Source organism: Heterodontus francisci, chromosome 25 (assembly GCF_036365525.1).
Source record: "Heterodontus francisci isolate sHetFra1 chromosome 25, sHetFra1.hap1, whole genome shotgun sequence".
NCBI classification, from domain to species: domain Eukaryota; kingdom Metazoa; phylum Chordata; class Chondrichthyes; order Heterodontiformes; family Heterodontidae; genus Heterodontus; species Heterodontus francisci.
The window spans coordinates 65755139-65782728 of NC_090395.1; the positions used below are offsets into that span (position 1 = coordinate 65755139).

The 27590-nt window shown below is 43.8% G+C and overlaps 1 pseudogene; it reads left to right on the forward strand.

The window, feature by feature from the left end:
- Positions 1-1066: 1066 nt before the first annotated feature.
- Positions 1067-27590, forward strand: LOC137383953 (cell surface A33 antigen-like; annotated as a pseudogene).

Here is a 27590-nt window from a genome sequence, read left to right on the forward strand (position 1 = left end):
CTATTTAAGTCTCACGTCCTGGAATGTGCAAAATTAAGATTATTCACCCAGGTGCAGCACGCCTACAAGAAGGAATGTTACACTTGAGTGGGAGAAGAGGATCATAACTTCACAGGACACTGGGACACAGCAGGGTAAGTATGTGGCTGCAAAGCGGAAAGTGCTGGGCTAACTCAGCAGGTCAGGCAGCATCTGTGGAGACAGAAGCAGAGTTAACTTTCAGCTCTGTGAACTTGGACAAGTTAACTCTGCTTCTCTCTCCACAGATGCTGCCTGACCTGCTGGATTTCTGCAGCACTTTCCGCTTTGCTGTCAGATTTACAGCAGCCCCCACTCTTCAGCAGTCCGGTAAGTATTTCTTTGACAGCTGTCAGGAAGCAGGTGCTGGGGTGCTTAAAATAGGGCCCCAGCACCTGCTGCACAACTGTCAAAAACTCTCTCCTTGCGCCAAATGTCCCGGCTCTCCCCACGTAACATGGGGAGGGTGGGTTGGCGCTGTGATGCTAATGACCCGCCGCGCGTAATATGGCAGGGACCCGCTAAATGCGGGCACCCCGCTGACTTTAAAGGACGCTGCCGCAGAGCACTGCGCCCGAATAAAATTCAGCCCAGAGTCTTTCCTCTGTGAATCATGTTCCTTCTTTGCCTGAAATTGCCTGATAACCCGTTTGTGGATCTGGTAAATGGAGCAGAGGGAGCCTTTCTCCCACATATCTAGGGGTCCTCGTCCTGACAGAATTCTTGTTCAGCACCAGCAACAAGTTTCACATTAAGCAAATCAAACCACAAGATCAATAAATATATCTGTTTAAATATATAAATCATTTTAGACAGAAAAAATACTCCTCTTACAGGGGTTTGTGAAATTCTTAAAATTTTGCTTGGGTCGGTTTTATCCATTCCTGGTAAAATGTTAATACTTGTTTTTACAATTTTCTATCCTTTGTTGAAAAGTAGTTGCATCAGCTGGTTTCCGCGACCAGCCTTCCTGCTGTCTTCTTCCTCATTTAAATTCCTTTTACCATTTACATTTCATTGTGAGATCGAAGAGCTGGGTGACCAACAGCAAGTGCTGATCTGATCTTTGTGAATAAAATGATGTGGATTCCGATTCTTCTCATTTGTTCCCTGCCCGGTGAGCAACAGTCAGAGCTGGATCTTCAGATAATCAGTGTTAGTTTCTGTCTAGTGTACGGTTTATACAGTGAAGATGTTTAAATACTTGGAGACATGTAAAGGCACAAAATACTCAGCAAAAATAAATGAACAGTTTTGTGTGAAGTATTGTATCTCTTTTAGACTATACTATTGTACCACGGAAATATTTACCAATACACACTAAACTGCATTATTAATTGTTAATAGAAAAGGGACCATTTAATTTTTTTTAAGTTGCACGAATAACAATCAAAATGCAAAGGTAATCTCTTTAATCTGTAAAACATGATTTTTGTGTGATATCCAGTATACACTGACAACTGCAATGGTAATAATCCCTCCAACAGAAGATGACTCGGGTTTGCAATTGTTTCAGTCATTTAAAATACTTTTGATGAAATGTTGTTTTCTGAAGTTCTGGGTTCAGGTCCAACTTCCAGGGCTTGAGCACAAAAGTCAAGGCTGACCCTCCAGTGCAGTACTGAGGGAGTGCTGCAATGTTAAAGATGCTGTCCTTTTGGATGAGATGTTAAACTGAGGCCCCATCTGTTTGAGTGGATGTAAAAGATCCCGTGGCACTATACTGAAGAGCAGGGGGAGTTATCCCTGGTGTCCCGGTCAATATCTATCCCTCTATCAACATTACAAAAAACAGATTATCTGGCCATTATCACATTGCTGTTTGTGGGAGTTTCCTGTGTGCAAATTGGCTGCCATGTTTTCTGCATTACAACAGTGACTACACTTCAAAAGTACTTCATTGGCTGTAAAGTGCCTTGATCTGGTGTTTGTGAAAGGCACTATATAAATGCAAGTTTTTCTTTTTTCCTAACCAAGCTTTTTCATTTCCACCCCATATTAATCTTATGATATGATGCTGTAATGGAATTGTATGATTAATACTGCCACCTCTCCTCCATTTATGATGAATTGATTTTGTAACCAGCAATGTTAAACTCTCAGTCCCACCCGACTCTAACTCTGTTAATTTTATTACGTCAAACCGCCTCATAAAAATTTGTGCCTCTCGCTCACCCATTTTACACAGAATATTTGGTAATATTCCTCTTTTCAATCCTTCCTCTTTCTGATCTGATCTCTTTTATCTCCCTATTTCCCTCTTTAATCTTTCCTGCTCTTCTTCCAAATAAAGCTGTGACAACTTTTACACCTGAGGGGCAGACAGGGTCTCCGTTTAACGTCTCATCTGAAAGGCAGCACGACCCTCAGTATTGAACTGGAATGTTAGCATAGATTTTATGCTCGGGTTTCTGGACTGGGACTTGAACCCACAATCTACTGACTCAGAGGGCTGGGTTTTCAAAGGTGCGGGAGCAGGTGCACATGCAATTTGAAGTTTACATTCTTGAAGGTCGACACCAGGTCCTACTGCCTATGGGAAGGGCTGAGTAACATGATGTAGAGGCACAAAATAAAGCTCAGCTGCTCCAAATTGCCACAGGGTAGCCATTGCTGGAACTGTAGAACAGGCTTTTCTCAGTGGTGAGTGGTAGGAATCCTGAGAGGGACGTGAGCCTGCTGACATCACTTGGGCAGCTGGGGTTGGCAGGGGAAGGTCTGGTGAACGCACAAAGCCCAGCTGAGGGAGTTCAGATGGGAAAAGGCTACTCTGACATTGGACAGAGCAGCCATGATGGGCTTCAGCAGATGCAGCCTCCTGGACGGCAGGAAGGCAGAGGAGAACAGCGGGGGGCTGCAAGGGCAAGAAGGTGCTACCCAAGATATCGGGTCTGCTGCACTCGAGTCAACTGCCTGCAAATGATGGAGCACCAATGCTGTAGCAATCCAGATAGATGGTCCTGAATCATTGTGTTCTGATCCACAATGACCTGAAGCCTCGAGACCCCCACAGCAGTCCCTTACCTGCAGCCATAAAGATCTCTGCTGCCTGAATTTCGATGAAACCGGGTTGTTCCAGAGACCAGCTGTGGATCTAGGTGGCATCTCACAGTTGGCAGCTCCTCACGCCATCAGGCAGGTGACGGATGGACGGCGGGGGACCACACCAACTTTGGCAGAGATTGGCCTGCGCAGGCACAGAGGGCATTGGGTTCAGCTTCGATCCCTGGATTCCCCCAGGTGCAGGGCATCATCAAGGCACCCAGTGAACAGCCAATGAGATCCATCAACAGGAAGGGTTTCCACTCCCTCAATGTCCAACTGGTTTGCAACCATAACAAGTGCTTCCTCGATGTGTCCGCTGATTTTCCTGGCAGCTGCCATGATTCCTTCATCCTCCGTCAGTACAGGCCACCTTGGATCTTCACACCAACCCCTAAAGTGTGTGGTTGGACCATAGGGGCAAGGGATATCCCTTGAATACATGGCTACTCAGCCGTCTACAGGAGCCCCAGACAGAGGCACAGAGGTGATACAACCAATGCCACCTGCTCAGCAGGTCAACCATTGAGCAGGCCATTGGGCGTCTGAAGATGTGATTCTGGTGCCTGGTTGGTCTGGTGACACCCTCCAATACCCTGCTGCAAGGTTCTTGGTCATTGTGGTGGATTGCTGTGCTCCCCATTGCATGGACCTTGTGGACAGTGAGACTCTGGAAGGAGACAACTCATAGGGGGAAGAGCAGGAGGTAAGAGAGGAGGAAGAGGGGCAGAGGGGGATGACAGTGAAGAGAGAGAGGTGCTGCTGCTAGACGAAGAGGTGGCCTCTTCCTACCATGTTCCAGGAAAACGACCTCCCTCCTCTCCCTCATAGACTCCAGCATTAGATCCAGGTGGCATCAATGAAGCGAGGGTCTGCACTGCCCCTAGTGCCAGGCCTCCGACCCAGCTTCAATCTGCCTATTTCCACTTTAACTGAGCTTGGAAGGTGGGCAGGTGACCAATCCAATCCAAAGACATGAGTTGGAACTTTCAATATGACATTGAGTCTGCGAGCCTCATAATTCGGCAGCTTTTGAACTTTAACAGCTGTCAGCCTGGTTACCGCAGCATCTGGCAACCTGGAAATCTTATTGAGGTGCGGACTTGGTGGATTCAGGAGGGAAGTGCCTTCATACCCACCTCCTGGATCCAGCTACCTGCCTGAGGAGGCTCTGTGATTGGACTCCCCCAACCTCCGTGACCTTTCCCCCACAAGGCCTCTGACCTCCTGACCCCAAACCAGGCCCCGATCCCCCAACACCAAATTCGCCCACCAAGGCCATTGACATTCCCCACCTCAGGACCCAACCTTCCCCACAGACAGCCCCCTCCAGCTAACCCCCCCCCCCCCCCCCACCACCCTCTCCAATCGCCCTCCCACCCTGATTGCAGCTCCCCATCCGGTCACCCCTCACCTTCCCGATTGACCCCCATTTCCAGTGTGAACTTACCTGCTGCTTCTGCCTGACTGGGGGTCCAGCTTGTCAATCAGGCTGGGCCTCTGGATGAGGAACTGATCATTGGTGTCAGAGACAAGCTTCTAAAACTCAACTGCATGTGGGGGAATCTAGAATTGTGGGATTCTCCCCAACTTTCTGACTGATCTGCTCCCTGTGAGTCACATCAGTAAAAATTCTGACCTTTATTTCAAAAGTAAATTATTGGCTGTGAGGTCCTTTGTCTCATCCTGAGGCTCCGATAAGGCACTAGTTAATGTTTTCTTTCCTCAGAAACTAGAAGGAATTCAATGCATTATTAGATAGAGTGGAGAGATTCCTCTGTACCCAGTGGTAACTCTTATTAAAATGTATTTGTTTGTATTAAGCAGTTATTCCCTGTTCAGTTTCTGAAATGTTGTCTCCTCAGTTTCAGGTGCATGGTGGGGAAGCAAGAATGTTACAGAAATTGTGGGAAGATCGATCACAATAGATTGTCAGTATGACAGATGGTACGCGTCAAATGTGGAATATTGGTTTCAGGGCTGGAGTCGCGATTGTTCAGTTTTAGTAACATCAAATTGGCAAAGTGAAAGAATGTCAATCACAGATAACAAGAGACAAGGAATATTTTTTGTTACAATGAAGGATCTTCGCTCAGGAGATGCAGGATGGTACAACTGTGGTATTGAAAATCTGTGCCTCGATCCAATGATTGCTGTAGAGATACAAATATCTTACGGTACATTTCTCAGTGATTTTCTTTATTACTCTCTACTGAAATGTCTAATCAATGTTTTATCTGGGAGAAACATGACAGCTCCGATATCCCAAGGTTCCGCAGCAGTGCAGAGTCTGTCAGGTAACAGGCAGAGGTCGGGAAATCCGACTCGTGTTACACACACCCAATTCGTGGCCTGTCCAACTTTCTGACCAAGAATTTTGAGTATTATGGAATTAATAATTCCTTTAACTACAGAGTATTGTGACAGACATCATGTGGGATGCTCAGCACATTTCGTTGTCTCTGAACTGTATTAAATATTAGGTCGCAGTCCTGAAACATTAACTTTGTTTCTCTCTACAGTTGCTGCCAGACTTACTGTGTATTTCCAGCACTTTCTATTCAATAACACTGTCAGATGTTTACATTCAGATTTCAACTAATAATCAAACAATAACAAAAGAGTGAACAGCAGGTTGTGACTAATGGTATACATTCCTAGAAATAATAAAAATAGAATCAATCCGCAGAGATTAACAGGATTCACAGACTTCCTGATATGATGGGTGACACAAATAATCAACAAGATACTTCGATCAGCCTGAATTCAACGCTACAGGTGATCTAAGCTAAAATTGAAAAGCGAGGTCACTGTTTTAAGGATAAAAGAAGCCTCTTTATTAATTGTTGAGAGATTATCTTCCTTCCAATGGGTCCAGTTAGACAAATAGTAGGGTTTTCACCTGGTAACTCACACTTCACCAGTGATCAAGAGCAGACAGTGGTGGCAGGGACAGTTGCAGAGAGTCTGTGTCAGAGGGTGCAGCCATCTCCAAACTCTGCTCCCTTGGACCAAGGTGCTGTACCCCAAGGACCATTGATGAAAAGGATCATCATTGAGGGGCAGCAGAAAACCTGTGACAATATGACAGGCCTTCCACATATACAGTTGTTGAGAGAACAGAACAGGCTTTTACCTTTAATGGGATGCCAGCTTCCCTGGCAAGGCCAGTGTTTGTTGCCCATCACAACTTGCAAGAACATTTCAGAGGGCAGTTAAGAGTCAGCCACACTGCTGTGGATCTGGAGTCACATCTAGGCCAGACAAGGTAAGGATGGCATTTGTGAAGCAGATGGGTTTTTATAACAATCAATGTTAGTTCCATGGCACCATTAGTGAGATTAGCTTTCAATATTTTATTAATTAATTGAATTTATTTGCCACCAGCTGCTGTGGGATTTGAACCCTTGCCCCACAGCATTAGTCAGAGCCTCTGGATTACTAGCCCAGTGACAACACTTATCACTACACCACCATCTCCCCAACTCAAGCATGAATGGATTGATGTCACAGGACATTGTAAAGATGTCTTCTTCCATGGATAGAGTGGCCAACAGCATTAAACATCAATCAAGACAATCAAATACAAGCATGCTGACCTTGACCATGGCCGAGCAGACTCTGGGTGCCAACATGTCTGGCGCACACTTTGGACTTGGCCTTACAGCACGTCGCTAATCTCCACCAATCTGCTCACAGTGGTAGGAGTGATGTGTGGCTGGGCCATGAGAGGGATGGGGAAAGGGGACATGGAAATGGGGCTCCACTCAAACCATTCCTAATTCTCACCCACTGACCCCCACCGCCCCAGTCAGTATCCAACATGCTGCTCCTCTCCCGATGGCCATGTCTGCCCCCACACAGGTGCAGGTGGAGCAGTGTTTTCGAGGCCCTCATAGGCTCCAAAGCCCTGAGGTGGTCGACCAAGAGCATCTGAGCAGTCAGAGCAGGGATGTGAGCAGCCTGCCTCCACCCTCACTGAAACCACAAGAGTTGCACCACATCGGAGTGGTAGGAAATGGAAGAGTAAAGCTTTATAGTTCCAAAAGGGTATGGACATAGGTGATTGAGCAAATCTTATGTTGTTAAGTTTCTGTCGAAGCACATAATATTTATTAGTTTGCAACAATTTCTTGCATTGTTCATTCCTGGTTACTGCATGGCAAGTTGACTTCACATTTGCTTGTTGAAGAATGGGAAAAGATGAATTGATGTGGGGAAGTGCAATGGGTTGTTTCTGGTTGCAGGACAGCTTTGTGGCAGTGAGATTGGAGGGTGTGTGGAGGGAAATCAAAGTGGTTGTTACATCGATCCAATGGTGGTAACTAACTGAACCTTACAGCTATGAGGGAATCCCTGGCATTCTGGGCAGAAATGTGAGTGGCTGGAACAATGTTGTGCAGAGCCCAGAACAACACGTTCATTCTGGAGACCCTGGCAGATGAGAACTGAAGGGCACCTCCATATCTGTCCACGCATCTGAAGCACATCTTAAACATGCCATTCACTCACTCAATGCCATATCTGGTTGCCATCTGACTTTCATTGTATTGCTCTTGGGCTTTATGAGGTGGGTTTCACAAGGGTGTCTTCAGCCATGTTTGAAGTGGGTATACTTTGTTTGGGTCAAAATCCTGGAACTCCCTTCCAAGCAGCCCTGTGGGTTTACCTACACCACATAGACTGTGTGATTCAAGAAAGCAGCTCATCACCACCACCTTCTCTAGGGCAATTAGGGATTGGCAATAAATACTGGCCTTGCCAGTGATATTGACATTCAATGAACAAATAAATCCCAACAGGTGGTTGACAGTAGATGGGGGCTGGTTGGGGGGGTCGGGGGGGTGGAAGCGGTAATTTAAATTGGTGGAAATGTGCAACCCAACTGCAAATATCCCTACTTGGGGTTTAACCACAGCAGGTTCAAGGCATCAAAGTATCCGGCTCAGGAAAGGCAGGTCAATGATTATAATATTTAATTGAGTCTCTGGTTCTCAGATTTTGGGATCTATTTGAATTTAAAGGTAACAGACTGGTTTCCCAAGGCTCGGGAAATCAGACTGTTTAAGTGAGGCAGGAACTGCCAGATCCAGAAGGAAAGTACTTTTCCAGCACTGTTTGAGGGCCAGGAGGAGCAGGAGTGCTTCCCACTGTGGTGCTATCTCCCCCATCGCGAGTGACCAACAGAGTCCCCCCCCGCACACCCCCCCCGCCCCACCCCAGTCAGTTCTCCCTCCCTTCCTCCTCATTGCCGATCTCTGAGCCCCCACCCCCCCCAACTCCTGACATTCTACTGTGGGGTTTCCCACTCGACAGCTGGCCTCTCAATCTGGTCCACTGCCCGGCGGGAAACGGAGTAAATGAATTATATTGAGGTTCTGCCATTAAATTCAACACAATATCCACCTTTCCAGTATATCCAGGTTTCTCGATCACACACACACTTCCTCCCCACTTCCCTGTGAATTTCAGGCCAAAGAATTCCTTTGCAGCAGCAAGTAATTAAAACCAATCTCAATTACACTCCTGATCTAAAGCCAGAAAACATGTAATAGATATCTGCCAGCTCTTTGCCCTCATTTTCTACTGGGATTTTCCTTGACTCTCTCCCATTAGTTCACATCGGAGAGTCAAACAATTAAACAACATTGGAGATTGGCTACCCATGACTGAGAGAAACTGTTATCCCTGATTTTCATGTTGACACATCCTCAATATCATTGCTGCAGTCGTGACCTGCAGCTCTGCAATGTTCTGATCCAATGGTGGGCATGGTAGTTCAGGCTATGTGGAGAATGCAGAGATATGGAGAGGTAGATGTGCTGGTAAGATTCCAACATGGCAGGCCCTGGATGAGGTACAGAAGTGCTGAAAATTGGAGAGTATTTGATTTGTAGATGTTCAGTCAGTATCTGAATGTTTTTTTTTCCCACAGAATCCTTGTCTGTTCCTGTACTGAGATTTTTATCACAACCAAATGTCTCATGTTTTGGGGGCTCAGTGTCCTTCTCCTGTGAGTCTGTCTGAGGATCCCTTCCCATTCAGTACACATGGTATGAAAAGACCCCGTCTGAAGATTCAAAGATCTCTGACACCAATAAACTGGATCTACATTGTCAATCCTTCACACAGAACATCATCAATATTACTGCACAGCCTCAAATAATCAGGGGAAAAAATCTAGTGAAATGGTCAATGTGTCAGTCTTCAATATAACAGGGAAGAACTGCAGTTATGTGACAATAATCAGCAACATTGGTAAGTGTTACTGTAAACAAACAATATGGTAACAACTTTTTTAATGAATGTCAATCCAAACTCATCACTGGTTAAATTCATCACTTTGAGAAACTGCAACTAACCAAATTCACTCTATTTAGTTGTCTCAATAGTTAGGAACAAGGCTATTTTTCTTGGAAAATATGTCCCCCCAAAACATGTGCAAATCGTACAGAAACTCCACTAATCCTATGAGATTAAAATTAAATGTGACTGACTGAGTCTTTATAAACCAATATGCCCATTTCTAGCAGATGGAATTGTCAAATGCAACCTCCGTCTGTTGTGCCCCAGTTTAGGAAGAATGTTAAGGATGGAGTGTGGAAGATTTGAACTAAAATGATACACAGGATGAAAGGCTTTAGTTACGAGGAGAACAGAGGTTATGTGATCTACTGGAGGAATTCAAAATTATTAGGGATTTCATAAATAAATTGGGACTTGCTATTTCCACTAGTCAGTCAGTCAGTAACTAGAGGGCATAAATTTATCATCATTAAAAACACAAAGGAAGACGTTAGGAGAATTTGATTGATATAAATCGTTGTCAGGACATGGCACGCTGGCTAGAATAGTGCCAGAAATAGAATCAATAGCAGCTTTTACAAGTGAAGTGGCAAAAAGGAAACTTAGGAAGGCATGCTTGCCTTCATCGGTCGGGGCATAGAGTATAAAAATTGGCAAGTCATGCTGCAGCTGTACAGAACTTTATTTAGGCCACACTGAGAATATTGCGTGCAATTCTGGTCGCCACACTACCAGAAGGACGTGGTGGCTTTGGAGAGGGTACAGAAGAGGTTTACCAGGATGTTGCCTGGTCTGGAGGGCATTAGCTATGAGGAGAGGGTGGATGAACTCGGATTGTTTCCGCTGGAACGACGGAGGTGGAGGGGCGACATGATAGAGGTTTACAAAGTTATGAGCAGCATGGACAAAGTGGATAGTCAGAAGCTTTTTCCCAGGGTGGAAGAGTCAGTTACTAGGGGACATAGGTTTAAGGTGAGAGGGGCAAAGTTTAGAGGGGATGTGCGAGGCAAGTTTTTTACACAGAGGGTGGTGAGTGCCTGGAACCTGCTGCCAGGGGAGGTGGTGGAAGCAGGTACGATAGCGACGATTAAGAGGCATCTTGACAAATACATGAATAGGATGGGAATAGAGGGATATGGGCCCCGGAAATGCAGAAGGTCTTAGTTTAGGCAGGCATCAAGATCGGCACAGGCTTGGAGGGCCGAATGGCCTGTTCCTGTGCTGTACTGTTCTTTGTTCTTTGTCCTTGTTTCAATAGGACATGAATATTCTTGTGAAATTTCTTCAAGAGTATCACCAGCAACTCCACATTCCACAAGTACAAATATACATTCCACTGATAATCAGAATCAATCTTTAGAATCCAAATCTACAGACAGGTACAATGTTCTCATTGCTGATGTTTTGATTATTAATCTCTCACATGGAAGATGTGCCAATGTTCTTTAATCATTTTGACATAAGGAATGAAAATCATGTATTTTTTCAGCATGTAAATCATCAGAATGGAAATGATGGCTGGGTTTATATCATGCTGTTGTCTTAGCTCCTTAATGAAGGTGCTATGTTTGTTGATGGGGAATAAAAATAAGTAGTAATCACTTCCATTTTATCACCCATCAGATGGTGCCCTTTCAACTATTTACCATGGTTAATTCACTGTAAACCTAATCTCACGGCCCAAGATAAGTTGTATTTGTCAAACTTACCTTGGCGCTATCTCTCTGATGTGACACTGATAGAAAAGTTGCATTTCTGCTGGTGAAAGGGAGAAATTACAGCAATATATCTGCACAGCCCTTGGTATCACTAGGGAGAGACATCTTGCAGCATTGGTCAAATTCTCAATGTCAGTCACTACAAATGCAGGAAGTTTCTTTTCTTAAATGTTATTCTTGGGAAGTGGGCATTGCTGGCAAGGTGACAATTATTGCCCATCACTAGTTGCACTGAGATTATGGTTGAGGGCCTTCTTCATCTGCTCATTATGTTCCAACAATGGAGTTAAGAAATTCTATGATTTTTAACCGAGCTACACTAAAGAAACAACAGTATATTTCCAAGCCAGAATGGTGTGTAAGTTTGAGGAGGTGAGTTCGCATGATGTTGCTTGTCTCGCCAAGGATTTTTAATGGATTGTCAGGATGCTGGCATTGCTACAGTGTGTCCTGTAGATAGTATGTCATGCAGCAACAGTGCACCAGTGCTGGAGGGGTGGATATTGAGCTCTGTGGTTGGGGCACTGGTCATGTGGATTGTTTTGTCGTAAATAGTGGTGAATCTCGAGTGCTGTTACAGCTGCGCCCACCCAAGGTGAGTATTCCATCACTCTCCCAACTTGAGCACTGCAGCTGATGGCAAGGCTTTGAGGGATCGTGGGTGAGCCACTGGGTTGCAGAGTACCCAGCCTCCACCCTGTTTTTGTCACAACAATGTTGGCATGGCTGGTCCAGTGAAGCTTTTGTCAATAGTGACCCCCTTGGATGTTGATGGCAGGGGACTTGTTTTTAAGTCATGTCATTTTCAGTCAAGGTTTGGAAGAGGTTTTCTCCAACTCATGTCCTGTGAGTATATTTTCACCCAATGTGTTTGCAATGTGAATACTCAATTAGCACAATTCACTTCTTATTTCCATATTATTATCCCAAGTTGTCAGCAATAAGCAGCAGAAATTGTAGTCCCATTTAAACACTAAGGAATTGGGTCTTTGAAGTTACAATGGTAACAGGGAGAAAACACCAACTAGATGTCAAGCAGAAACACAGTCTGCTGGAAATACACAGCAGGTCAGTCCACACCTGTGGAGAAAAGAGACAATTTTATGGTTCAGGTGCAGACACTTCTTCAGAATTCTAGTTCACATCCAAACCTAAAGGTAACTGTTCAACAGATGCCGACAAACCTGCTGTTTCCAGCAACTTCTGTTTTTCTTTCAGATTTGTAGCTCATGCAGAGTATTTATTTTTACCAAATAAATGCTAATTATGTAAAACATATTGAAAAATCTACGTATTTTATTTTAGGACATATCTCCGTGTGTTCTGTTATTTAAATTTGGTGATGAGGATTATCTGAATATCAAATCCATATAGTGCACGTTGTCGCTGCTATTTTTTCTTTACTTCTGTCTTTAACTTACCAGGCATTAAACATGGTAGCACATCGCCTTCTGAGTCAGAAGGTTGTAGGTTCATGTCCCACTCCAGAAGCCTGAGCACATTATCTAGGCTGATACTCCCGTGCAGTACTGAGGAAGTGCTGTGCGATCAGAGGTGCCATCTTTAAATGTGATGTTAAACGTAGGCCCCATCTGCTCTCTCAGGCAGATGTAACAGATCCCATGATAATATTTGAAGAGTGGGGTGGTTCTCCCTGGAGACGTGGCCAACAATTATCCTTTAATCAACACGACTAAACAAAACAGATCATCAGTTCATTCATCCAGTTGCTGTTTGTGTAAGCTTGCTGCATGCAAAATTGGCTGCCACGTACAATACAATGGCGACTATTCGATCAGCGATCGCCAGAGCTGGCGGGCAACCATAAAGGTGGGGCTAAAGTGCGGCGAGTCGAAGAGACTTAGCAGTTGGCAGGAAAAAAGACAGAAGCGCAAGGGGAGAGCCAACTGTGTAACAGCCCCAACAACCAATTTTATCTGCAGCACCTGTGGAAGAGCCTGTCACTCTAGAATTGGTCTTTATAGCCACTCCAGGCGCTGCTTCACAAACCACTGACCACCTCCAGGCGCTTACCCATTGTCTCTCGAGACAAGGAGGCCAAAGAAGAGAAGATTCTTCAAAATTACTTCATTGCTTTTCAAGTGCTTTGGGACATCCTGAGGTCATGGAAGGCGCTATATAAATGCAAAACTTTCTTTCTTAAAAGAAGTAGCCAAGAATCAATTAAGAACCAGCACTGACCCTTCCTATTCTCTGTATCACAGCTTGGTTTTCATTGTGCTCAGTGTGCTGGGGGCCCTTCTTGTGTTTGTTGTTTCTCTACTTTTGCACCTGATGCAAACAAAAAAGGGTGAGTTTCTATTTTTCTTTAATCATTTCATTATATGTCAACAGTTGGTTGCAGGATATAAAGAGAACATAGTTTGTTGCAATCAACAGTGAGTAATCTTACATTATCTTAACCAAATTCCTGTCAGCAATAAGATAAGGCAGTCATGAATGGAATGAGTTAATGATTGCCTGCAAGCATGAATTTGGTCAGAGCACCTTGAGTACTCATACATAAAAATTATAGATCAAAAGATTTTCCCTGTATTATCAACTCTGAAAAAATAGTCTTTGATTAAAACATCAGTTCAAGTTTGAAGCCAAAGCTTTGTATGGTGGAAATCCAGATGTGTTTGGCTTTGACACACTACAAGAAGTTTATAACATCTGATAAAACCCACAATTTTCTAATTTTTCACCCATTTTAGTATGTTTTTTTAATCTGAAGTAATTAATCTTGAAGCAGTTTGTAGATTTGAGAAGAGGTTGTGCAAGCAGTGGTACATCTGATTGTATACCGTACAATAACAGGAGGATTTGTCAACTTGACCATGTTTCAGAACTCTTCACTTCCAGTAAGAGCACAGGTTCAGCACAATTCTAGTAAAGACCAGTCTCTAACTCTTTCATCAAGAGACAGGTGATTAAAAGGTGTTGATTTATTAAATCTGTTCCTAATGTTATCATGATAATCACACACTCACATTTACGATCATCCTTGCACATACAAATTTTACGTTATTCACCATAAATATGTTTCTTCTCTTTTTCTGCTAAGTTACTTCATGTTTAATAGTGATTTTTAATTATATGAATGGTTCTGATTGAGTGAATAGGGATAAATGATTTCTTCTGGTTGGGGAGTTCGTGATGCGGGGTCATCAATTTAAAATTGTTACCAGGAGAGTGAGGAGAAAGGTTAGAAGTTTCTTTATTCAGAGCATCTTTGCAGAATGGAATGCCCTGTCACAATGAATGGGAGAGACGACTGGAGTTTTTAAAGTAAAAATTAGGATAATGATTTAAAGCAAGTTGAAGAAGCAAAAGTATTGGTTTTCGATTGGTCCAGCAAAGTGTTACCACAAACAGCTATGGTTCTCTGAGAACTGCACAGACTGCACTATGTAATTGACTGGAACTGATTATACGTACATAATTTGTATGCAACTATCTTCCACACTTCATTGATTTGAGAAATCATCCTGTTTTTATGTAGTTTTGTAGTTTTTGTCATGAGTTCTGTTTCTTCTAGTTCACAGAAACTCCAAGTAAACTCTATCACTGAATGGTTACAGAGCATTTTGGAAGGCGAGGGTGCATAGCCAGAGGTCATGGTCCACATTGTTACCAACTATATAAAAAGAAAGATGTATGAGGTCCTGCAGGCTGAGTTTAGGGAGTTAGGAAAGAGATCAGCAAGTGGGACCTCAAAAGTGGCAAATTCCGGATTACTCCCAAGACCACGTGCTAGTGAGTATAGAAATAGGAGAATACACCAGATGAATGCGTGGCTGGAGAGATAGTGCAGGAAGGAGGGCTTCAGAGTTCTGGAACATTGGGACTGATTCTGGGGAAGGTGGGACCTGTACAAGCCTAAACCTAAGGTCTACACTTAAACAGGACTGGGATGAATATCCTTGCAGGAAGGTTTGCTAGTGTTGTTGGGGATGGTTTAAACTAGCTTGGTAGGGGGAATGGGGAGCTAAGGGCAGTTTCAGATAGCACAATTTCAGGACAGGGAATGGGAGGCAGTAAATTAGTGAGTGACTCTGAAAGACAGAAGAAGAAAAGGCTAAAAAGCGTGCTGCACTGGAATTTGCAGTGTTAAAAGGTATTTATTTAAATAATAAATAAAGCCAATGAGCAGAGGGGATAGATAGACAGATGGCAACACGATATCATTGCTATAACGGAAACTTGACTTAAAGAGGGGCAAGAATAGCAGCTCAACATCCCAGGATATAGAGTTTTCAGGCGGGATAGAGAGGGAGATAAAAAGGAGGGGGCATAGCATTATTGGCTAAGGAATCAATAACAGCTGTGAGGAGGGATGATATGCTAAATTAATACGGGTTGAGCTCAGAAATTAAAAAGGGGCAGCCACACGAGTAGGAGTGTACTATAGACCCCCAAATAGTGAGAGAGAGATAGAAGAAAAAATATGTAGGCAAATTTCAGAGTCCAAAAACTATAGGGCAATGATAGTTGGGGATTTCAACTACCCTAATATTAAGTGGGATGCAAACAGTGTGAAGGGCACAGAGGGCACAAAATTCTTGAACTGCTTTCAAGAGAATTTTTTTAGCCAGCACGTAACAAGCCCAATGAGAGGGGGTGCAATTCTAGATTTAGTCTTCAGTAATGAAGGAGGGCAGGTGGATGAGGTAGCAGTGGGTGACCATTTTGGAGATAGTGACCATAATACAGTTAGTTTTAGCATAATCCTGAAAAATGACAATGAAAAATTAAGAATAAAAGTTCTAAATTGGGGGCAGGAAAATTTTATGAAGCTGAGAGGTGATTTGGCGAAAGTGGTCTGGATACAGCTACTTGAAGGAAAATCAGTGACAAACCATTGGGAGACTTTGAAAAACAAGATACTACAGGCACAATGTCAACATGTCCCCACAAAGATAAATGGTGGTACGGCCAAATCTCGAGGCCCCTGGCTATCTAGAAGCATACAGGGTAAGATTAAGCAGAAAAAGAAGGCTTATGATGATCACAAAAATCTTAATACTTTAGAAAGCCTGGAGGAGTATAGAAAGTGCAGGGGTGAAGTAAAAAAGGAAAGTAGGAAAGCAAAGAGAGGACATGAAAATTATTGGCAGGTAAAATCTAGAAAAACCCAAAGATGCTTTATCTGGACATTAACAGCAAAAGGATAACTAAGGAAAGGGTAGGGCCTATCAGAGATGCACAAGGGAACTTATGCATGGATGCAGAAGATGTCGGCAGGATTCTTAATGAGTTTTTGTCTCTGTCTTCACAAAGGAGAGGGATGATGCAGACATTGTAGTAAAAAACGAGTGTGAAATATTAACATAGAAACATAGAAAATAGGAGCAGGAGTAGGCCAATCAGTCCTTGGAGCCTGCTTCGCCATTCATTACAATCATGGCTGATCATCCAACTCAATAACCTGTTCCTGCCTTCCCCCCATATCCTTTGATCCCTTTTGCCCCAAGAGCTATATCTAACTCCTTCTTCAAAACATACAATGTTTTGGCCTCAACTGCTTTCTGTGGTAGTGAATTCCACAGGCTCACCACTGTCTGGGTGAAGTAATTTCTCCTCATCTCAGTCCTGAAAGGTTTACCTATATCCTTAGACTATGACCCCTGGTTCTAGACTCCCCCACCATTGGGAACATCCTTCCTGCATCTACCCTGTCAAGTCCTGTTAGAAGTTTATAGGGTTCTATGAGATCCCCCCTCACTCTTCTGAACTCCAGCGAATATAATCCTAACCGACTCAATCTCTCCTCATACATCAGTCCCTGCCAACCAATTTTCTATCCATCACAATACACTACTCCCAATCCCATGCGCTTTAATTTTACATGCTAATCTCTTATGTGGGACTTTGTCGAAAGCCTTCGGAAAGTCCAAATAAACCACATCCACTGGCTCCCCCTCATGAACTCTACTAGTTACATCGTCAAAGAATTCTAGTCGATTTGTCAAGCATTATTTCCATTTCGTAAATCCATGCTGACTCTGTCCGATTCTACCACTGTTCTCCAAGTGCTCTGCTATACAATCTTTGATAATGGACTCTAGAATTTTCCCCACTACCAACGTCAGGCTGACTGGTCTATAATTCCCTGTTTTCTCTCTATCTCCCTTTTTAAATAGTGGGGTTACATTAGCTACCCTCCAATCTGTAGGAACTGTTCCAGAGTCTATAGAATCTTGGAAGATGACTACCAATGCATCCACTATTTCTGGGGCCACTTCCTTAAGTACTCAGGCCCTGGGGATTTATCGGCCTTCAATCCCATCAAATTCCCCAACACCATTTCTCTACTAATACTGATTTCCTCCAGTTCCTCCCTCTCACTAAACTCTGTGTTCCCCAACATTTCTGGTATAATATTTGTGTCCTCCTTTGTGAAGACAGAAGCAAAGTATGCATTTAGTTGGTCAGCCATTTCTTTGTTCCCCATAATAAATTCCCCTGTTTCTGACTGTAAGGGACCTACATTTGTCTTCAACAATCTATTTCTCTTCACATACCTATAGAAACTTCTACAGTCAGTTTTTATGTTCCCCACAAGCTTACTCTCGTACTCTAACTTCCCCTTCTTAATCAATCCCTTGGTCCTCCTTTGCTGAATTCTAAACTGCTCCCAATCCTCAGGTCTGTTGTTTTTTCTGGCAAATTTGTATGCCTCTTCCTTGGATCTAATGCTATCTCTAATTTCCCTTGTAAGCCATGGTTTGCTTACCTTTCCCATTTTACTTTTGCGCCAGACAGGGATAAACAATTGTTGCAGTTCATCCATGTGCTCTTTGAATGTTTACCTTTGCCTTTTCACTGCTCTCCCTTTAAGAAATGTTTCCCAATACGTCATAGCCAACTTGCGCCTCATACTTTTGTAGTTTCCTTTACTAAGATTCAGGACCCTAGTCTCACAAACAACGACATCACTCTCCATCTTGATGAAGAATTCTATCATATTATGGTCACTCATCCCCAAGGGGTCTCACACTACTAGATTGTCAATTATTCCTCTCTGATTCCACAATACCCAGTCTAGGATGGCCTGTTCTCTAGTTGGTTCCTCAACGTTGGTCCAGAAAACCATCCTGTATACACTCCAAGAATTCCTCCTCTATGGTATTGTGACTAATTTGATTTGCCCAATCTATATGCAGATTAAGGTCACCCATAATTACAGATGTTCTTTTATCGCATGCATCTATAATTTCCTATTTAATACCATTCCCAACATCACCACTACAGTTTGTAGCCAGAGCTGGCGGGCAGCCATAAAGACAGGGCTAAATTGTGGTGAGTCGAAGAGACTTAGTAGTTGGCAGGAAAAAAGACAGAGGCGCAAGGGGAGAGCCAACTGTGCAACAGCCCCGACAAACAAATTTCTCTGCAGCACCTGTGGAAGAGCCTGTCACTCCAGAATTGGCCTTTATAGCCACTCCAGGCGCTGCTTCACAAACCACTGACCACCTCCAGGCGCGTATCCATTGTCTCTCGAGATAAGGAGGCCCAAAAGAAAAAAAGAAAGAAGTAACGTTTTTTGCCCCCTAGTGTTTCTCAGCTCTACCCATACAGATTCCATATCGTCAGAGCTAATATCTTTCCTCACTATTGCGTTAATTTCCTCTTTAAGCAGCAGTGCAACTCCACCGCCTTTTGCTTTTTTTTCTGTCCTTCCTAAATACTGAATACCCCTGGATGTTAATTTCCCATCCCTGGTCACCTTGGAGCCATGTCTCCATAATCCCGACTATATCATACCCATTTACATCTATTTGTGCGATTAATTCATCCACCTTATTGCGGATGCTCCGCGCATTAATGCACAAAGCCTTAAGGCTTGTCTTTTTAACATTACTTGTCCTCTTCCCACTATTTTTCACTGTGGCCCTGTTTGATTCTGGCTCTTGATTTCTCTGCCTATCACTTTTCTTATTCCCCTTACTGTCTTTTGTTCTCGTCTTTGATCCCCCCTCCTCTGACTCCTTGCAAAGGCTCACATCCCCCTGCCATTTTAGTTTAAACCCTCCCCAACCACTCTAGCAAATATTCCCCCTAGGACATCAGTCCCGATCCTGCCCAGGTGTAACCCGTCCAGTTTGTACTGGCCCCACCTCCCCCAGAACCGGTCCCAATGTCCCAGGAATCTAAAATCCTCCCACCATCTCTTCAGCCACGTATTCATCTGATATATCCTGCTATTTATACTCTGATTAGCACATGGAACTGGTAGTAATCCTGAGATCACTACCTTTGAGGTCCTACTTTTCAACTTACATCCTCATTCCCTATATTCTGCTTTCAGGACCTCATCCTTTTTTTTACCTATGTCACTTGTACCAATGTGTACCACGACCACTGGCTGTTCACCCTTTCCCTTCAGAATGTCCTGTAACTGCTCTGAGACATCCTTGACCCTAACACCAGGGAGGCAGCATACCATCCTGAAGTCTCTTTTGCGGCCACAGAAATGTCTATCTATTCCCCTTACAATTGAATCCCCTATAACTATTGCATTCCCACAATTTTTACTCCTCCCCTGTGCAGCAGAGCCAATGGTGCTGCAACGAATTGGGCTGTTGCTGCTTTCCCCTGAGATACCATTCCCCACAACTGTATCCAAAGCAGTAGATTTGTTTTGCAAGGGAATAGACACAGGAGATTCCTGCACTGCCTGCCTAGTCCTCTTGCTCTTAGCTATTAGATACGATAAGCATGATGAGAGAGGACGTACTAGAGGGTCTGACATCCTTGAAAGTGGATAAATCGCCAGGGCCGGATGGATTGCATCCCAGGTTGTTAACAGAAGCAGAAAGGAAATAGCTCATGCTCTGAGGATCATCTTCAAATCATCACTAGATACAGGTGAGGTACCAGAGGATTGGAGGTTTGCGAACATTGTACTATTGTTTAAAAGGGTGCGAGGGATAGGCCAAATAATTATAGGCCTGTCACTGTGACCTCAGTGGTGGGTAAACTATTAAAATCAATTCTGAGGGATGGATAAACTGCCACTTAGAAAGGCATGGATTAATCAGAGATGGTCAGCAGGAATTTGTTAAGGGAAGATCGTGTCTTACTAACTTGACTGAATTTTTTGAAGCCGTAACAAGGAGGATTGATGAGGGTAGTGCAGTGGATGTGATCTACATGGATTTTAATCGTCATTTGACAAGGTCCCACATGGCAGACTGGTCAGAAAAATGAAAGCCCATGGGATGCAGGGGAATGTGGCAGATTGGATCCAAAATTGGCTCAGGAAACAAAGGGTAGTAGTCAATGGATGTTTTTGCAAGTGGAAAGCTGTTTCCAGTGGCGTTCCACAGGGCTCAATGTTGGGTCCCTTGCTGTTTGTGGCATGTATTAATGATTTGGATTTAAATGTGGGAAGCATAATTGGGAAATTTGCAGATGACACAAAAATTGGCCATGTAGTTGATAGTGAAGAGGATTAAAGGCCTGCTCAAGTCAGAAAAAAAAACGACCCGAACCCGATGGAACCACATTGGACCCAAGCCCGACCCGACCCGGGTCCCTCCATTTCCCCCCCGAGCCCTACCTGACCTACCCTGACCCGACCCAAGCCTGTCCCAACCATTGCAATGTTCCCTTTACTTACCTTCCGACTCCCAATCTGCTGGAAGCTGCAGCATGAGCATGATGACGTCATAGAAACGCTCACATGCTCACTGCGCAGACTCAGAGTTTCCCCGCTTGACGTCCCAGACTCACAGCTCAGGTAAGTTTTTGACTTTTAACACTTAGCTTGCTGTGTGTGTCCGTCCCGGCCCGACTCGAGCCCGAAGGCCAGACCTGGAAGAGCGGCCCGACCCGACCCGAAACCAACACGTCGTCGGGTCCTGTCGGGTTTGGGTTGGGTAGCAGGCCTTTAAAGAGGATAGCTATAGACTCCAGAATATCAGTCGTTTGGTTGAGTGGGCGGAAAAGTGGCAAATGAATTCAATCCGGAGAAGTGTGAGGTAATGCATTTGGGGAGGGCAAACAAAGCAAGGGAATACACCATAAATGGGAGGATATCGAGAGGGGTAGAAGAAGTGAGAGACCTTGGAGTGCATATCCACAGGTTCCTGAAGGTGGCAGGACAGGTAGTTAGAGTGGTGAAGGCAGCATATAGAATACTTTTCTTTACTGGCCGAGGTATAGAATACAAAAGCAGGGATGTAATGCTGGAACTATATAGAACAAAGAACAAAGAAAATTTAAAGCATAGGAACAGGCCCTTCGGCCCTCCAAGCCTGCACCGATCCAGATCCTCTATCTAAACATGTCGCCTATTTTCTAAGGGTCTGTATCTCTTTGCTTCCTGCCCATTCATGTATCTGTCTAGATACATCTTAAAAGACGCTATCGTGCCCGCGTCTACCACCTCCGCTGGCAACGCGTTCCAGGCACCCACCACCCTCTGCGTAAAGAACTTTCCACGCATATCCCCCCTAAACTTTTCCCCTCTCACTTTGAACTCGTGACCCCTAGTAATTGAATCCCCCACTCTGGGAAAAAGCTTCTTGCTATCCACCCTGTCTATACCTCTCCTGATTTTGTACACCTCAATCAGGTCTCCCCTCAACCTCCGTCTTTCTAATGAAAATAATCCTAATCTGCTCAACCTCTCTTCATAGCTAGTGCCCTCCATACCAGGCAACATCCTGGTGAACCTCCTCTGCACCCTCTCCAAAGCATCTACATCCTTTTGGTAATGTAGCGACCAGAACTGCACGCAGTATTCCAAATGTGGCCGAACCAATGTCTTATACAACTGTAACATGACCTGCCAACCCTTGTACTCAATACCCCGTCCGATGAAGGAAAGCATGCCGTATGCCTTCTTGACCACTCTATTGACCTGCGTTGCCACCTTCAGGGAACAATGGACCTGAACACCCAAGTCTCTCTGTACATCAATTTTCCCCAGGACTTTTCCATTTATTGTATAATTCACTCTTGAATTGGATCTTCCAAAATGCATCACCTCGCATTTACCCTGATTGAACTCCATCTGCCATTTTTCTGCCCAACTCTCCAATCTATTTATATTCTGCTGTATTCTCTGACAGTCCCCTTCACTATCTACTACTCCACCAATCCCAGAGGGTGTCTGGAATTCACTGCCAGGGATGGTGGTGGAGGCAGAAACCCTCAACTATTTTAAAAGGTACCTGGACCTGCTGTAATGTGCTGATGTGCTGTAACCTGCAAGGTTACGGACCAGGTGCTGGAAGGTGGGATTAGATTGGGCGGCTCATCTTTTCAGCTGGCACAGACACGATGGGCTGAATAGCCTCCTTCTGTGCCGTAACTTTTCTATGGTTTGATGGTTTGCTGTTTTGCTCTGATTAAATAGACTCTGCTGAGTAAATAGATTTTGTTTGCTGTCACATAATTTAGTCTCATCCCACCTCCATCTCACAAATTAGTGTCAACAGACACTGATTTCTCCCTGTGATGAATAGTTTGGTCTCCCACTGATGACACAACAGATCAGGAGCTCATGTTCAGGGTAGAATTGATCGGTCTTTGTGTCACAAAACACTTTGTGGTGGTGGAGGGGCAGTGAGTTAATTTTCACATTCAGGTCTTGGATGGTAATCTAATAGAGTGCCTTGCAGCAAACAGGATGAAGCTCAGGCAGGTTCGACAACAGGCAGATAAACTGCTCTGTCAGATGGTGAGGGTGAAAGTTACCTCAATTTTGTAATGAATATTATGCATAATAACCCGAGCAATTTTTCTCTATGTGGGGAACCTTGGGTGCAAAGCAGATGAAGTTCACATAAATGATCAGTGTAGAGCTGTGCACACTCAACATGTGCTCAGTTTAGACATTTTAAACATGTTAACCATTCCTGTTACAGCTCTTTCAACAGTAACATTGTATTTTCAGATACAAGCTACATTATTTGTCATGGAAGAGACAAGACTCTGAACGATAATCAGGTAAGTGTGAATTCCCTGAAAAATGCTTGGCAATTTGCAAAACCAGATTCCATAGAATTTACAGCACAGCAACAGACCATTTTGCCCTACACGTCTATGCTGTCACAGACATTAACTGTTCCTCTCTCCACAGATGCTGCAAACCTGCTGAGTATTTGCAGAAAGTTCTGGGGTTTTTTTTCAGATTTCCAGCATCCGCAGTATTTTGCTTTTATTATATTGGTCTATGCTGTCATTTATGCTCCACACGAGCCTCCTCCCATCCCCTTCATTTAATTCTATCCCTAATCCTATCCTTCAATTCCTTTCTCCATCTTGTGCTTACCTCGCTTCCCCTTAAATATGTTTATGGTATTTGACTCAAATAATCCTTGGATTGATTACAATCTTTAATATCATTTCTGATGGGCAAAATGGGAGCTTCACCTTTACAGTTAGAAGTGAAACTTTGTTAATCGTTTAGTCCCACCTTTGGATTTGATGACTTTGCTCAGTCTACATTTTCATAATATTCCCATAAAGTCCCAATTCCAAATGCAAAGGCAGAAAAAACTTTTAAGATAACCTGATAGAGATCTTCAATAATATGGAAGGGGTTGACAGGGTAGATGTACAGATGATATTTCCATCTGCAGGTGAGACCAAAGCCAGGGGTCATGAATAGAAGATAGTCACTGATAAATGGAATAGGGAATGAAGGAGAAATATATTTACTCAGAGACTGGTCAGAATATGCAACTAGCTACCACATGGAGCATTTGAGGTGACGGTCATAAATGCATTCAAAAGAAAGCTAGATAAGCACATGAGGCAGAAAGGACGAGAAGGATAAACTGATGGGGTTAAATGAAGAGGGGCGAGAGCAGGATTGTGTGGAATGTGAATGTTAGCATGGACCCATTGGGCCGAATGGCTTGTTTCTGTGTTGTAGATAACTTGCAAAACTTTGCAAAATGCTGTAAACTGATTTGCAAAATCTAGAAATAGATTTCTCCCCATAACAGCACAAATCATCATGCAAGTTAATCAGAAAAAAATTGGACCTTCTCTATTTTAGCAATAGGCAGCAGTGGAAGAGACCATTCAATACGCAAGTGTAAACCACATTCGAAGTGGCTCAGCAGAAACATGTAGCGAGGGAGTGGCCCAGTTGAATAATGATGAAAACGGAATCACATATGCAGCAGTGCAGTTTCAAAAGAAATCGTCAGCACGGAGCGGTGAGGTGGCAAAGCGTTTAGTTAACAACAAGGACAGTGTCATCTACAGTGGTCTCAACATTCAAAGCCGGCCCCCAAAGAACAATCAAGAAAATCCATCAGTTGATACTCCGCAGGACCTCTCAAATGGTCATTTATGTCACTGCTACTCATTAGGAAAACCATTCATCTGGTGCATCTGTTGCTTACTGCTCTTACTTTGCATTCCAGTTGCATTGAACTTCATCTGGCATGAACCAACTGTAACTTGAGCTGTTGCCTCCAATTCCACTGTTCCTGCCAGTTTGGTATCATCAGCAAATGTAATCAATTTACATTGAGTTTGAGTCCAGGTTATTTATATAAATGTCAAATAGTTGTGGTCCCAAAACAGAGCCTTGTAGCACCCCACTCAGTATCCATCCCTCCCACATACCCAGCCCACGATAAGATAATGGCTCTAAGGTGTCAGCATTGCCCTAGAATCAAATGCCTGTCCTCAAGGCAGAAAGTCAAGGGTTTAAGCCCCACTCCAGACCTTGAGCAAATATTCCATGCTGGAACTTGGGGCAGAATCTTCCCGGTCCTGTAGAGGCTATCTTGAAGGCCGGACTGGGAGGAAATTTTGAAATGAGGATGTCGGGTCAACTGCATAACGTGCTTCCCACCACCAGGTGATCCTGCTGAGGAGGGTCATCACCAGCAAAGGCAATCTGGTCAGTAGCAGCAGGTAGCCAACAATTTGAATAGTTATGTGCCCATTAGGGGGCAGATTGGGGACGCCAATGGGCAACCCCCTGCTGAGGCCAAAGCCTGGGGGGAGCCTGGAAGCCGCCTGCCGGCAGCTGGCCATGGAGCTCACAAAGTCGCCTTCTTTTAAATTTTCATGGGATATGGGGATCGCTGGCAAGGCCAGCATTTGTTACCCATCCCTAATTACCCTTGAGAAGGTAGTGGTCAGCTGCCTTCTTGACCACTGCAGTCCATTCTGGTGCGGGTACTCCCATAGTGCCGTTAAGGAGGGAGTTTCAGGATTTTGATCCAGTCACAGTGAAGGAACAGTGACATATTTCTAAGTCAAGATGGCGTATGTGGTTTGGAGGGGAACCTGCAGGTGGCGGTGCTGTCATGCATCTGCTGCCCTTGTCCTTTTGGTGGTAGAGGTCGCGGGTTTCGAAGGTGCTGTCAAAGGAGCCTTGGTGAGTTGCTGCACTGCATCTTGTAGATGTTACACACTGCATCCACGCCCCCACCAGAGCAGCAGGGATCAGCAGGCCACAGCTGTGGCCAGAGGTCATCTTGAAGACGGATCTCCCCTCCACAGGGGTGAACGGGCAGCAGTGGCTACAGTTTTCTTTTTAAATGGATTCCACTTCAGAACATGCCTCAGGATGAAGGCACCCTAGCAATCTCCCTCCTACAGCAACAGCGCCCACCTCTGCCAGTGGGGCAGCTGGCCTTCCAAGGCTTCAGGCCCTCTGATTGGGCTCACAGCCTCAAGAGCCCAACCACCGTCCTTAATTGGACAGAGGACAGGAAGACGGCCAATTATGAGGCCGCCTCCCATCAAATCATGGGGTCGGGATCCAGAAATGGTCCCTATCTGCCATTATATTTAAAGAGGACAAGATTCCACCTTATAGTGCAGTACTAAGGCAGTGCTGCACTGCCAGTACTGTCATCTTTTGGGTGAGAGGTTAAACTGAGGCAGACAGTCTTTAACAGAATTATGAGGTGATGCATTTTGGTCTGAAAAACAAACATTACCTATACCATATAAAATAAGAATATGAATGGGGTAGAAGAGCAAAGACATCTAGAAATAAAGGTTTACAAATTATTAAAAGCAGCATCACAGGTCAGCAAAGCAATTACAAATGCTAACAAAGCACTAGGGTTTATTACTAGGAATATAGAATTCTAAAGTGGTGAAGTTACATGAAACTTGTATCGGACTCTTGTCAGGCTGCACTTCGAATACTGTGAACAGCTATGTCCTTACTACAAAAAAGATATAGAAGCACTGCACAAAATGTGAAAAAGATTTACAAGGATGGTATCAGAGTTGAGAGATTACAACTGCCAGGAAGGATTGTACAGGTCAGGGGCTTTTATCTTCAGAAGAGAGAAGTTCTGAGAGAAGTTTTTGAAATTATGAATGAATTGGACAGGGTGGATAAGGAGAGAATGTTTCAACTTGTGGGATAATCCAAAACTAGGGACCATAAACACAAAATAGTTACTAATAAGTCTAATAGGGAAGTAAGGAGAAATTTCTTTACTCAGAGGGTGGTTAGAATGTGGAACTTGCTGCCATAGGAATTGATTGAGGCAAATAGCTTTTAAAAGGTAACTAGATGCATACATGAGAGAAAAGGGAATAGAAAGGCTGAAATGAAGTAGCTAGAATGGGAGTAGGCTCATGTAGAGTATGAGCACCAGCACAGAAGTTTTGAGCTAAATGGCCTATTCCTGCACTGTATATTCTGCATAATTCTATATTGTTTTTAAATGAGTGCAGCTTTATTCATTGCTGTTGGATAATTTTTTTCCAAATAGTTGCAACTTTTTTCAGGCTTGATCTCCCACAGAACCACTTTGAATCTGTGCACAATTGAAAAATTGTTAATATTTAGTGATATCAATATATTTACTAGTGTTGATACAAAGCATGTTATACAATAAATCTTACAAGCATAAATACAATGCAGTAATAAAACTGTACGCAACCATAACTGCTTTCCCATAGCCCTGCAATTTTTTCTTTTTCCCAGTATATATCCAATTCCCTTTTGAAAGGCACTATTGACTCTGCTTCCACCAAGTTTTCACATAGTACATTTCAGTTCATAACCATTTGTTGCTTAAAAATAATTCTCAACTTCCCCTCTGGTTTCTTTTGCCCATTATCTTAAATCTATCTTCTCTAGTTGCTGACCCTCCTGATAGTGGAACTTCATAATTTTGAATACCTCAATTAAATCTCACCATCACTTTCTCTTTTCTAAGGACAAGAACCCCAGCTTCTTCAGTCTTGCTGCATCACTGAAGTCCCTCATGCCTGGTACCACTCTGGCAGTCTTATTGATGAAGGATTCTGATGAAGGATCACAGACCTGAAACGTTAACTCTGTTTCTCTCTACATAGATGCTGCCAGACCTGCTGAGTATTTATCCGCATAAACAACAGCTCATGAAGCCAGCGGCTAAACTTCTTTTTGTTCGAATCTGTTAATGAAACGAGTGGACATAAATGTACACTTTTTGGTGTAAACTAGTCTATAATGTACACTGAATTAATATTTCCAAAATATTTCCTTTTTAAGTTGAATTATTGGAAGTA